This window comes from Leptidea sinapis, chromosome 21 (genome assembly GCF_905404315.1).
Source record: "Leptidea sinapis chromosome 21, ilLepSina1.1, whole genome shotgun sequence".
NCBI classification, from domain to species: Eukaryota; Metazoa; Arthropoda; class Insecta; order Lepidoptera; family Pieridae; genus Leptidea; species Leptidea sinapis.
In genome coordinates this window covers 5,207,002-5,222,363 of record NC_066285.1, presented here as the reverse complement: position 1 = coordinate 5,222,363, position 15,362 = coordinate 5,207,002, and the positions used below count along the sequence as shown (strand labels likewise).

Genomic DNA, 15,362 nt, shown 5'->3' with positions numbered 1-15,362 from the left:
GATATGTGGAAATTTAAGGAACATACTGTTGAGCAATATTCTACGGGACTTAAGTGAGTTAAGGTGGAAATACTGCAGTCTACCTGTATAAGAAGGAATTTTTTTCGCTAGATTATTATGATTAAACCTCTTCTGAACTGATTCTAAGCGTTTGTTATATACATCGTAATGCGAGTTCCAAACGACCGTACAATATTCTAAAGTGTTCCGCACTAGAGCATTATAAATGGTGATTTTTGCTGTGGGTCTTTTAAAGGGCTTGGAGTTGCGTAACACAAAGCCTAAACTCTGAAAGCTTTCTTTAGTAATTGCATCAATATGGGAATTGAACCTTAACCTGTTGTCGATTTTCTGATTGACAGACTTGTGCTGGCTAGTGAAATCAGTGACTCCAAAATTTTATGTGATACTTCATCCCGGCCACCTACTCTTGATCACTTACTAAGAGACAAAAGAAGTTATAAACCATTATATAAATATATTAAGAATACATTAAGTGAACTGTGAAATGAAAAGTAAACATATTTAGATAAAAAAAAAGACTTGACTTAAAGGTCTTAATTACCAGGTCATAAAATCCCAAAGAAAACGCATTCTGTCAATTCTATGTCAAATGTTACAAATAATCATATTGTTACATTAAAAAGTTTATATTGTTCAAAGCGCCAAGGTTAAATTGGGAATATTTGAAGGTTTTACGGTCGTCCCTCATAGTGAAAGGAACGACCCGCCCCACAACACTGCCACTAGAAATGACATTGAAGCGAGTATGACGAAGCCATCTATCATAATGAAATACTAAATAACTCTACTTAAAATTCGACTTTTTTCGATAAGGTTAGAATAAATTATGAACATCACATATATTTGTAATAAGAGCAATTAAAAGCTCAAATCCGTTAGGGCAATAATTATAAATATATTAAAAAAATTAAATAGATATGCAAAAATAGTGAATAATATCTTTTGTTCAAAATTCAAACATAAAATAGTATTGATAATTATTTACGTAGTTTAATTATATGTTGATAACAACAAAGAAGTTGGAAATAATTAATTGTTTTATCAATACATGATGGTTTAATAATCATCTACAAAAAGTAAATCGATTCCTTCATGTTACGGTAATGTCAGCGGACAAGTCTAATTTGTATTTAACCAATTGTTATCGAAGTGACGCTGTCCATCAATTTGAAGCTATAATTCACACCTATCAAACTCGTTACATCAGTGGTTTGGTCCGAGTCTGCTTTGCTATTGAATACGGCACATGGGATCCGTCCTGTTGACAACTTATGCTAAAATTAAATTTTCTTGCGACATTGTCATCTTAACGATAGTAGGACGTATGAGAAAGGGTTCACTTGTTATTATGATCCACTAATTGAGCTGTTTTAGATGATTTTTTAAATAATAAGACATGACTACGAACGCTCATGATATGGTTATCAAATGTTTGGTTTTCTCAGAGAAATAAAGGCATACAGGCATTTCTTCTCAAAATTGATTTCTTCAGAATTATTTTTGATGTCCTTTCTAATTGTGAGTATATTAATACAAAACACAACTACCGCTTCGGAATAAATGGCGCTCTGAGAGAGAAGAAGGGGAGAAACTCTCCCAACATTCTTTTTTTTGCGCTCTTTTTAATCAAATATACAATATTGTACTGTCATTGCTATTGCAATAAAATAATCATAATCTAGTCCCAGGCTGTAGGATCACTTAGATATTCAGGTGTGGAGTAGTAGGATTTACGACAGAGCCATTTTTTAATTAAACATTTAAATTTATTTATAGATAATGCCTGAACAGTGACTAGGACTTTATTATAAAAGTGTATACATTTACCCTTAAAGCTATAATGTATCTTATGAAGTCGACTAGAATTAGTTACAAGCAACCTCTTATTTCTAGTGTTATCATAATCACTGTTAACAGCAAAAAGGTGACAATTTTTGTGCACGTATATTAGAATTTCATAAATGTACTGACAATGAACAGTCATAATATTTATTTCTTAAAATTTTTCTTTGAGAGACTGTCTATACCCAAACTGATGTATAGCACGAACAGCTCTATTGCAGAGCAAACACTTTATCAATGGTAGGAGCATGACCACACAAAAAGATACCGTACGTCGTGATGCTATGAAAATAACTAAAGAACACTAATCTAGCGGTCGCTACTCTCTAATCTTTATAACGGCTTAAGCCGCAAAGCTAAGTCTATCGGAGTAACAAAACAACTAGCAGAGTTAGGCAAGATGTGGACCCTACTGAAGCTTTTTATCTAACCTGATGGTTTCATAAAAAGTTTAGTAGGGTATCAACCCAATGAATGAAATGTAACAATTACAATTAATATTGCATAAGAGATAGTTAAGAATACTTTTAAATGGAATGTAAAACAAATACATAATTACTACGCAGCATAGGGGATGTGATCAGTTGATAAACACCCGAAGACACCCGAGCCGGCCTCGGTTTGGGGTTAAAATATGTAAATGTAACCTGAAACGCTACTGTAACAAGTTCGATTGTCCACTGGAGCAAATTCCTTGAAAAAAGCAGTGTGTATGAACACCATGCATCTCGGATGAGTTTAACCTCAAGTACAATCACATCAATCGGATAATGGCTTACATGAAAATGCCAATTTGGTATTTAGAACTTTCCTTAAAGGACTGGGTACATTCGTATCTGCCTAGTTCTACATTTGGACTAGTACATAATAAGTTCACTCATTTACATATTAATAAGGTTTTTTGATAACATTTATATATAAATACACGCCAGCTAATACATCAGATATCTTACTGCAATCTACAAACTACGGCCTGCCACCATGAGGGTTATATTGTGTGAGTTAGCTTCATTTCTTTTTATATTAGCCGTAAGCAAATCTACACTCACTTTATTTTCAATGAAACTAAATCGTCTATTGTGACTTTTATCAAGTTTTGCCAAGTCTGAGAGATTTAAAATCTGTCTTAACTAGATACTGATTCGACAAAATTTAAAGTACGGAATTGCTGTTTTGTACTGAAACTTACAACATTTCTTATTTGTAATGTAAAATCATACGTTATTTACTTATTTTTACCATCTCCTAAAAAATTCTATAAAGGAAAGAAGAAATATATGTATTTATTTGCAACGAATACGGTTACATAATAATATATTACAATAAATAAACAAATAAAATTAAGTCAAATATAGTGATATACAACATAATATATATATAAAGTGACTGTCACAAATTGGTCACAGTTCAGCATGATGCTGATTGTCTAATTGGACGAATATCAACTACCATTATTTGGTACGAATTGAGAATAGGCCAAATTATCAAAAACTTCGTACATTTGATTTATGTAGTAGACTTTACACGAGCAAAAAGATAGATAACATTCTAAAGATATAGCAATTATTAATATTATTCATCTTTATTCATTTCAGTGATAACTGTAGTATTGACGTGCCTAGCCTCGCTGGCCGTCGGACAATCGGACGTCAACGCATGTATCGCGGCGTGTCCTCAAAACATCGCTATTGTTTGTGGAAGAGTTGGAAAAACTGTATCTGCCTACCGGAATCGTTGCTAGTAAGAAACAATTTTATTATTATCATCAACATCTGACATAACTTGCAATTTTGCTACATTATGCAAATAACTTAGTGAACTGCGTATCTTATATATTTTTTTCTTTTAAAGCATATTATCAAAGCGTGTGTATTTTATACGCTATGTATGTATGTGTGCGTGTATCCTAACCAGCATGATCATATTGCATACAGATCGAAATTATTAATTATAAATGATCACCAGTACTTGTCTATCATACATAATTATAATACAGCACTTTACTAAAGTTTTTTGAAGCTGGTGTTAATGTTATCCTAATACTATATTTAATTAAGTATTGTATGTCATTATTATATTTAAACCCAACTTCAAAATGTAGAAAATGTATATTGTTGAAAGTCGGTATTTTTTAAAAGATTTTATCCTATCAATATATCCCAAAATGCTTAACATTTTTATTGGAAATATATAATAAGCCATCCCCAAAAGAAGCTTAAAGATATCTTTCACTTGTGTTGAGGTCATTACGGTTATCAGGTTATATGATTCTTCTTTGAACATTTATTTAATTTCACCTTCTCTTATTTTTCAGTTTGCCTTGTTTCCATGCTACATTCGTTGCCAATTGGCCCTGCAAAGTAACCAATGATCGTAAGATACTTTAATGATCTGGTCTGGAACCTCTACTAACTAATAGCTACACTGAACGCAACAAAATACGCCTGAAGACATTTAATAAATAAAATGATTTAAGTATATGAAATGGTTGTTGTTTAATTTATATGTTTTGAACTTGAAACTTATTAGGTTCAATATATTTTATCCATCTCTTATTCGGAATATTCAATCAAATTATTCATAGGTAATAATAATTAGTAATACATTTTTAGATAGATTTACATTCAAAGTGTGTATAAAATAAAATATATTTCGGTAAAATGACCTTTTGCAAACGTATATAAAATATTCATAAATATTCTGACAATGAACAGTCATAATATTTATTCCTTTAAATTTTTCTTTGAGTGACTGACTCTATTACCAAGTTGATATATAGCACGAACAGCTCTATTTTCCACAGCGAACACTATATCAATATCAGCAGTATGACCCCACACTAAGATACCGTACGTAATGATGCTGCGAAAATTACTGAAGTATCCTAATCTAGCGGTCGCAACATTAGTGAACTCTCTAATATTTCTATTCGATGCATGCCGCAGAGCTGAGCCTATCTGCTAGTTGGGCAATATGTGGATGCTACTGAAGCTTTTTATCTACCGTGAAGAAGACCGTAGTGTCCACAAGATCCAATCGCTGGTTATTTACAAGTACGTACTTGTATCTTCGCTGTGTTTGATATAAGGAACTATAAATACTTTGTTTTTTTACTGTTTAAGTGCAGATTATTCGTGTCAAACCAACCCACTATCATTAAGAGTGCATTGTTTACCTTGTCATCAATATCCGCACGTCCGTGACGGCGGAGCGGGGCGATGCACGGGCGGCGGTAGAGCGGTGGCGGCGCGGAGCGACGAGAACAAACTAACTAGTTTGATTTCGTCGCTCGCGCGGGTACAGTGTTGCATTTTTATCACAGTAATAAACGGTAGTTTTCTCTAAAACATAATAGAATGTCTCCATACTCATTCTATTGTAGAACTTTCTTGAATGACAATGTAGCTCGTAATAAAGTGTAGAAAATTCTCCCAAACTGCATCGTCGTTGATTTATTGGATGAACACCATCTCTAGGTAATAAAAATTCTCTCATAGGAGACTGGGCTGCAATAGTTCTCTTCGGCGTGAATTCATGTTTATCACAACACTACGTGTTGAAGTTTGTTTCGGGCACACGCAAGACACCGCTAACTCATCGCCCCGCGCCGCACCGCCCCGCCCCGCCGTCGCTCCGGCCGTCGCAAGTTTCGTACCCGCAGACTAAGAGAGACAAACTTATGCAACAACTGTACAGCGTCATCCCAGGTCTCACACCGCGGACCACAGACAATTTTTTTTTCGTTCATTCTTCCTTAAGCGATTCAAACTGAATCTTAGCGATTCAGTATAGGTACCTAAAGTGAACTGCATCGGAATTGAATCGCTTAGCAAAAGTTGATGGTAGGCCTTCGGAGACTGGAAGCCGTTAGAAAGATTGGATAGTACACGAATGTTACGACCGCTAGATTAATATACTTCAGTAATTTTCACAGCATCTTAACGTACAGTATTTTACTGTGAGGTCATTCTGCTGACATTGATATAGTGTTTGCTCTGCAAAAGAGAGCTGTTCGTGCTATATATCAGCTTAATAATAATAATAATAATAATAATTTATTTCTCTTAAAATCATAGTTTACAGCAGCTAGTGGCCGGAGTCACCTTTTAAGCAAATAATGCCTGTACCAGGTGTCTCCGCTCTTCCAATTCAGCAATGTGTTATATTTAACAAAAGTTTTATTGACATGGTGGTGAAATAAAAATAAAGTTATGAAATAAATATAAATTTAAAAAGGTTATGAAATGAATATAAATTAACAATTTAAATATTTGGAAAGTTACTTTTGAACACCTTAACAATTACAGCGACAAAGATTTACAATTACGATTTTTAATTCTTATCGAACATGTAAGTCACTTTTTATTATTATAAACATAAATGATAAATATGTGTAACTATGTGTGAGTGTGTGTGTGCGTGCGATACTGTGTGTTTTTGTGAGTGTTGTGTGCGTGTATATATGTTAAGTGCGTGTGGAATATTTTCTGTCTGATCTATGTAAACATTGGATAAGTTATTATACTCTGTACATTATTTAAGTTGTTTAAGTAAAATCTCCGTTGCCTCATAGTCGAGAGACTTTAACCACTTCTCTACGATTTTTTTACAATCGTTATATTGTTTTGAGTGGATATGTAGTTTTTTATTTATTTTATTGTAAATTTGAGCTGAGAGACTATTGTATTGTGCGCTAGCAAACTTTGTTTTTGTTCGAGGGACTTTAGTTACGTTAGGTTGCCTCCTACTTTGTTTATTATTTACGAGATATGGTACTTCTTTATGTTTTTTGATTAAAACATGTTTCAGAAACAGTTTCCTCACAGAGAGTAAACCGCACTCAAGGTAAAGTTGTTCTGTAGAATATCTGTAACGTTTGAAATACATGGCCTTAATCAATGCTCGTTGCGAGAGCTCAATGTCTAAAAACTTTATTTTTGCAGCACCTCCCCACACTGGAATGCATTAGGTTAGGATGGATTCAACTAGTGCAGTATATATTCTCTTTAGCAGAGTGTTAGAGGAATCACTATCGTTCTCAGATTTGTCATTCCTTGGGACCACGTACCTCAGCGAGCGAAAAACCCATATTAATTTTCTGACTCTTTCAGCCAGTTGCTCAAGGTGAGGGTACCAGGAGAGCCTCTGATCAAGTATGACTCCTAGATATTTGAAATTATCTACTTTATTGATTTGGGGACAGTTACAGTTATTATGTTTGCTAAGTTTACAGTTATGAACTTTCAGATTAAAGTTGCCATCGGGCTGATTATTATTATAAATACTGAAGCATATATAATTTGTTTTAGAAGTATTTAATGATAGTAAATTAGACTTCAGCCAAGCAGATATTTGAGCCATTCCTTTTTCAGCGCTATTTTTTACGTCTGCCCAGGTACTTCCAGAAAAGACAACGGCTGTATCATCAGCGTACGAAAAAATTTTAGCATTATCTATTGTAAGATTGCACAGTTCGTTTATATATATTAGGAATAAAGTAGGGCCTAATATGCTGCCCTGAGGTACACCATATGTTACCTCTGTAGCTTCGCTGGAATACTGTTCTAATTTTACTTTTTGTTTTCTTTGAGAAAGATAATCTTTAAAAAGATTTAAAGGCATACCTCTGATTCCAATATTTTCCAGCTTGTTCACAAGAATAGGGACAGAAACCGTGTCAAAGGCTTTTTTTAAGTCTAGAAATACTGTTATACACTTTGAATTTTGATCAAGATGTTCGGTTACTAATGAAGATAGCGCAGTTACAGCGTCTTCTGTGGATATACCTTTTCTGAATCCAAATTGCGAGGGAGTTATTATTTTAAATCTGTTAAGAAAGTTAAGAAGGCGAGAATTTATTAGCTTTTCTAAAATTTTAGAAATGCAAGGCAAGATAGATATAGGTCTGTAATTATTAACGTCATTTCTGTCCCCATTCTTGTATACTGGGGTAATAATTGACTGTTTTAAGGAGGAGGGGAAGATTCCCTTACTAAAGCAAAGATTTGCAAGATGGGTTATAATTGGTACAATATCATTCTTTACATACTTTAAATACTTAGTTGGGATCCCATCCCACCCAGGAGCACTGTTCGTTTTAAGACTCTTTAACACAATATCTTCTTCGTTAAGGTCTGTTTCAAGAAGTACGAAAGAGTTTAATTGAGTGACTGTATTATTAATTAGATTATTGAAAATGTGCAATGGCGTAGGATCTATATGTTCTGCAAGTTGCTTACCAATGTCTGCAAAGAACTTGTTTACGAAATTTGCTGATTCATAAGGTGAAGATTTTGTGTTTAGTAACTCTGTGCTCTTAGATTTAGTTTTACTTGAGTATGTGATGTTTTTTATATTTCTCCAGAGTAATTTATTGTTAGCGACAGATTTTGCAATGAGATCTCTTTCGTATTGCCTTTTTAGTTTTTTTATTAATTTATTTACATAGTTTCTGTATCTACTATATGTTATTTTTAATATTTCGTTATGAGGATCATGTTTTGACTGCATTTGTAATTTATTTCTGTTATTTATACATCTAAGAATACCGGGAGTAATCCACGGCTTAATAATTCGTTTGCTCTTTGGTATTTTTACTGTTACAATATTATTTTTTATAGAATCTGATAATTTTTGCAGTAGCTGCTCACTCAACACATTCGGATCAGTGCAGTTAAATAATTCAAGTAATCCTAAGTCTTGTAAATAATTTCGAGCCTTTTCATAGTCTATTGTACTTTTTATCTTATTGGCTCTCATAAAATGTTTAATTTTAGACAGGCATAAAAATGTAGTGTAGTGGTCCGTTGTAGTTGTATGTAATATGGCGATAAAAGCCGAGATTTTTTGTTTATTTATTTTTAACATAATATTTTAGCTTGGTTATAGACAGTCACTCAAAGAAAAATTTAAAGAAATAAATAGTATGCTTCTTCATTGTCAGTACATTTATGAAAATCTAATATACGTTCACAAAATCGTCACCTATTTGCTCTTTACTAAGAGTGACTTTCATTATTATAACACTAGAATAAAGGATTTCTTGTAACTAATTCTAGTAGACTTCATAAGATGCATACGTAGGTCACACTAAAGGTTTTGAGTAATTTAAAAAACAACAATCACCACAAAACAATAACCTAAATATTATGTTTATTGCTTTTCAAAATACTCTCCTTTATATTTTAAATATTTTTACATGCGATTGAACCGTTTTTTAAAACAGGAGGACCACAAAAGGCATGTTCTACATGCTGATTGAACGCTATCAATCGCCTCTTCGGAATTGGTAAAAGTGAAACCTCTCATCAAATCTTTGATTTTGGGGAAAATACAGTAATCACAGGGTGCTAGGTCGGGGCTATGTGCAGGATGGGCGATGAGTTGTACTTTTTCGGAAGCTTATCATCACTTAGTTTTGTTGGCCGTGTGTGAAGAAGCGTTGTCATGATGTAGGAGAACGCGGATTTTTGCGAACTTTTTTTAACAGACTGGTTAACAAATGGTAGAATGCCACCTCTTTTGACCTTCAAGTGGAATTGTGCAGATGGGAGCTGAGAAAAAAAAGCGATCTTTTTTTTACCAACGTTTCTCGCCTGCCTCACTTTTGTTGGCCTGCGGGCCTACCATGAACTCTTATTGCGATTCAATTGACAACCTAAAATGAACTGCATTGCTATTTCGTACCACAACGTGATTACAGCTATCTAATTTAGGTTGACGTCAAATCAACTGATTAAATCGCAATGATGTCAATTGAATGTCAAAAATGATATCAACTGAATCCCAAACTGATTTAGTTCGTTCATTCATTCGTACCATGATGTGTTATTTCAACCTAAACTGCATAGCTTATTTGTCAAGGTGACTGATTTGAAAAAAGTTGCTACTTCCTAAGAGGAAAGTGAATCGTGTTGTTAATGACTTTTAAAAAATAGTGAAAACATAAAAAAGAAAAATTTTGTTGATTAAAGATGAGATGAGAATACTTTATTGGACTTTTTTGTAAAACAAAATACTGAAAATAAATACCATACATGAAAATTCTAAAGACGAGGCAGTAAGGGCCCGGGCTTTAGCCTGTTCGCAAGAACGAATTAAAAAAAATGTACTCTATGGTCCTGTCAAATCAAACATCAATGGAGGTGCGTTTTACGAAAACACATAAGCAAACATTTAATTTGTAATTCAAAGAACTATATTTATTTATATTACTATTATTTAATAAGTATGAAAAAGGGCTTAATGGTTTATAATTTGACGCAATTGCGCAATCTTAAAATGTATTTTTAGTATTTTCTACGCAAAAAAACCGCTAAAATCATATCATTTTAGGTTTCGAAACGCAATTTTATTTCGTTCATAAGCGATCCAAACGCCATTCAGTAAAAAGCACTTCATGGTACGAATTTTAGTGATTCAGTTTGTGTACCTAAACTGAACTGCATCGGATTCGCATCGCTTATTAAAAGTTGATGGTAATAATAATATTGACACACTTTTTACACAAATTATCTTGCCCTAGGTTAAGCATAAATAGCCTGTGTTATGGGTTACAAGACAATGATATATTTAATACAATATACTTACTTAAACATACATATATTCATATAAACATACATTTAAACATACATAAATACATTTAAACATCCATGACTCGGAAACAAACATCTATATTCATCATATAAATGCTTGCACCTACCGGGATTCGAACCCGGGACCTCTAGCTTAGTAGGTAGGTATGGTAGGCCCTCTGTTCTCATTTTCAAACTCCCATTCACAAGATCTAAGGATTAAAGATTTTTCGTTCTTTCTTTCTTTCTTTCTTTCTTTCTTTTTTTTGTTTTGAAGGGTAAAATATATTGAGTTTCAAGTACAAAACATATTAATTAAACAACAAACATTTCATATAAATGTTTTTATTAATTTTATTTATTCATGCATATTTTGTTGCGTTCAGTGTAGCTTTTAGTTAATGGTAGCTCCAGATCAGATCATTAAAGTATCTTACGATCATTAGTTACTTTGCAGGGCCAATTTGCAACGAATGTAGCGTGGAAACAAGGCAAACTGAAAAAAGAAATAAGATAAAATTAAATAAATGATAGTCATTAGAGCTAATAACCGCAGGCACCAATACACGAGTTCAAGATTTTGGTGTATTACCTGGAGACTGCTTATTATTTCTTTTAAAATGCTAAATAGGGTATAATCAAATCATTCACTTTACTCTTGTAGATCACGTAAATGACACTTATGAATGTCAAAAATAAAAAAAATCTTATTGAATCTACTGCTACTTCGTAAAGGGTTGAGCTAATGAAAAGAAGTAGCAAAAACTCATTGCCACTCGTATAAATCAACATTTACATTGTATACAAAACAAAAGTTATTGAGTACAGTAGCTGCATCATCCATACACACCGTAAGTAAATAAAGGTATTAATACTGTGAGGATTTTATAAGAGACTAGCTGGACCGGTAGACGTTGTTCTGCATGTAATAAATAAAATAATGTTTTTATGAATTTGCCAATAATATATAATAACATCAAGAATTATTTCATAAAATATGCAGCCTGTTGTTGTAATGAAATTGTTTCATAGCAGAACTATCAAACCGTACGTCAATAATTTCTATCATAGAAAATATGTCACTACAAAATTGGAAATAAAAATAATTGTTCGAACGAAATCTGGCCGTTTAAAGTGGGTCAAAATCGCGCCCAAATGAGTCGGTTACGAACGAACATACATACAGGTGAAGCTAATATAAAGCGTGTAAAAAAAGCACATAGCTTGAAATGGCACTACCACAAAGGATAACCGATGTAAAGAAAGTTCTCGCGCACGTACCGGTCTGGGTAATCGTCACTCAAAGATAGAAGGATGCATACTTTGTCTAAGGTATCGATGATCGAGAAGATGGATCTACATATAGATGGTTGTCAAATGTCAAATATTATGGTTGCGAAATTTAATTTGTGACAAAACTTATGATTTCAACCACTCAAAAGTACTTCGTTGCTGCTCTTCAAGTTCAGTGATGAAATTAACGGTCACTTAGGTAATCGCAAACACGTCTTTGTCCTTTTTATTTACTTCTCCCGCACTCTAAATCATGAATGCTTGATTTCGAAACTTGGAAACTCTGTAATCAGAGGCCCGACCCTAAGTTGATGTGAGGATTATTTCAAAAATAAGTCATTTTATGTTAAAATAGAAGATGCCAAGAGTGATGTTCTATCAGTTACTGAAGGAACAGCACAGGGATCAGTGTTCGGCCCAATACACTTTATCGCGTATGTCAATGATATAAATAATATATTAAGCATTGTACATCATATCAATACGCTGATGACACTTGTCTTGTAATCGCTGATAGAAACATTGAACAAGCACTTGAGAACCTTCAGTTTGAAAAGTCAAACGGTCAAAGGACCGCCTTAACAAATGGTGCCATGACAATAGGCTTGTTCTCAATGCCGATACAACGAAATTGATGCATATTCGATCACCATATCTAAAAACTAATTATGACACAAACAAGAAGCTTATGGCGCATTGCCATATGTGTTTTCTTCAAAAGCTACAAATATGTAGCTGTCCCACTATTGAAACTGTTGAAAATCATACGTACTTGGGTTTAGCTATCGAGTGTTGTTTTAACTGGCTCCCCCATATCAATAGTGTATGTGACAAACTCAGAGCATTTTTAGCCAATTTAATTTTAATAAAGGGTAGAATACCATATAAAATATTATTATTATATAACTCACTAGCCGATTCCATTATAAGTTATGGTATTACCAGCTATGGCAGAACATTTAAGACCTACCTAGATAAAATACAAAACATTCAAATTAGGATAATTAAAGAAATATTCTCCCCAGTAGTAAAAGAACAACATAAAGCGAATGAATATTACGATCTCTTCAGGCACTGTAAAATCTTACCAATACACACAAAATTTAATTATTGTCTTCTTAAGGAACAATTTTTCAATCATGAAATTCAAAGTAAAATTTGCCATAAAATAACCACTAGGAAAATCACAAATAATGACTTAATAACATTAAAGTCCAATAACATTTATGGTTCGCGCACAACACAATATTTGGTTCCTCGGCTATTAAATGATATTGATCCATCTCTAAAAATTAGCATCACCAGAAAGATTTTTAGAGATAAGTTAAATTTGCAATTTTTGAACAGCCTGTAGCTTACATTCTAAGTGGGTCAAACATCGGGTTCTTTGTCACCGCCCACCGGCCGAGCGAATAGACATATCGCTTTGCGTGTGCGACGGAATAGCGCGATCGAAAGATAGCGGTGTCCCGTTTTCGCATAGAGATATGAATCAGCGATGACCGGTTGAATGCGAACCTGATCTAATGATGCTTTGCTTGTAAACATTGTGTATGTACTTACTTAAGTTTTTTCTGTTCTTATTTTAATTGTCATTACGTACTCAACTCATGTTAGCAATCCGGACAAATCTTCGTGATTTTTGGTTTGCTGTTATATTTATATAAATTTGTAATATTTTAAATAAATATGTATATTAAAAAAAATTGCATCCCGTAGCAAAAATACAAGTTATGTCAGATGTTGATAATAATAATAAAATTGTTTCTTACTAGCAACGATTCCGGTAGGCAGATATAGTTTTTCCAACTCTTCCACAAACAATAGCGATGTTTTGAGGACACGCCGCGATACATGCGTTGACATTCGATTGTCCGACGGCCAGCGAGGCTAGGCACGTCAATACTACAGTTATCACTGAAATGAATAATTATAAACAATATTAATAATAGTTATATCTTAAGAATATAAGATGAGTATTCTAATAGTATTTCACTGAATGTTATATGAAATTTCAAATTTGATCTATTGGTGAAATAAACATATTTATTTCCCCGATAGTAAACGCTTCTTTCGGTGTTGGTTGGTAAGAAGCGGTTCGTTTTGAGAAACCTTCTCAAACAATTTAGCTTCCACTAATCTTCGGCGTACCATTTTTCACGAGACGTTTCTGGGGTCATCAGACAAAACACCTTCGTTTTTAATCTGGTTTAGCAACACGCACGATAAGCAAATCTTCTCTGGCCGATGTTTGTATCGGGTGAGTCATTCTAAGAACGTTGTCGATAATTCCGTGTCTTCTTTAATGGCCAATAGCATTAAAAACATTTCCTTACAGAACATTTCAAATGGTCAGCTATTCTCCTGTACGTCCACTTTTGATCGAAATGCAAATTAATAATTATTTTTCTAGGTGAAGCGTCACAACTTTTATTTTGGCCCATTTTAAACAAAACTTATTGTACACAAAATTCCCATTTGATGTTTCCCGCCAAGTCGGTAGAAAATGCGAAGAAAGGAGTGTTATTAATCCAAAAATGGAACAAACCATGGATGTTTATCTAAATTATTTTTAATTAGCCGTCCAAGCGGTCAGTTACAAAATAAACATAGAAAATTTTAAACTGATTTTTGTGATTAAAGTTTAAGGTTTTTATTTATTTTAATTGAGTGTATATATTCATGTATGATTATTAATAATTGGATTTATATATTTTTCACGAACATTGCACGTCGATTTTAAACTTCCAAAATTCATATTATGAGTGTTTCGAATAATATGTCCACCACTGTATGTTGTATATATTTGTGTCTTAATTTTATTTGGCGCACCACACTTTATATTTACAATCAATAATTGTAATATAATATTATATATATTATATTACGATGTTCGTTGCAAATACATATATTTCTTTCTCTTTCCTTCATGACCTTTATCCGCTTCGTCGAAGCAGGAGTTAAGACAGATTTTAATTCTTTCTGACTTGGCAAAACTTATTAATAGACACAAAACACAATATTCTTTGATAATTAAGTGAGTGAAGATTTGCTTATGGCTAATTTAAAAAGAAATAAAAGTTACTTACACAATAGAACCCTCATGGTGTCTGACGGTAGTTTGTAGATTGCAGGAAGATATCTGAAGTGTTAGCTAGCGTGTATTTATATATTCATGTTATCAATACTACAATACAATACAAATTTTTAATCAATATGTAAATAGCTGAAGTTCTTATGTTATAGTCCTAATGTAGAACTAGGCAGACACGAATTTACCTAGACTTTTTAGACCAGGGTCGATAATTTTTTAAACCAAATAAAAATAATATTAGGATGAAACCCATTGGTAAAGAACGAGAATATAACAAAAATTAAGGGAAAAATAAATTACGGGCGATCTGATTCTTTATGAAATGCCTTTTGATGGCCATAAATTTTCCGAACATTTACAATTGTAATTTATATTTTTTTTACACCATTGGAAAGTAAAGATGTCAACGAATAGAAAGCACATAAACTTTTTGAAAAAAGCTGATATTTTGACGGGCGAATTTTTGATTGAAAAAAAGGGTTTTTCCCGATATTTGAGTCAAATTAAGGTGAAGAATTAAATATTTCAATTCAAAT

General features: G+C 33.1%; 2 long non-coding RNA genes across 2 annotated transcripts; one reads left to right on the top strand and one right to left on the bottom strand.

Annotated features, from left to right (window-relative positions):
* The first annotated feature begins 2,768 nt into the window (after positions 1–2,768).
* On the top strand, positions 2,769–4,351 carry LOC126970431 (uncharacterized). The gene is made up of 3 exons (XR_007730640.1): positions 2,769–2,863; positions 3,462–3,606; positions 4,181–4,351. It is a non-coding gene; the product is annotated as an uncharacterized LOC126970431 (long non-coding RNA).
* A 6,417-nt stretch (positions 4,352–10,768) lies between these two features.
* LOC126970434 (uncharacterized) lies at positions 10,769–14,935 on the bottom strand. Its single transcript, XR_007730643.1, has 3 exons — positions 14,822–14,935; positions 13,505–13,649; positions 10,769–10,935 (listed from the first exon to the last, which is right to left on the bottom strand). It is a non-coding gene; the product is annotated as an uncharacterized LOC126970434 (long non-coding RNA).
* Between the last annotated feature and the right edge of the window lie 427 nt (positions 14,936–15,362).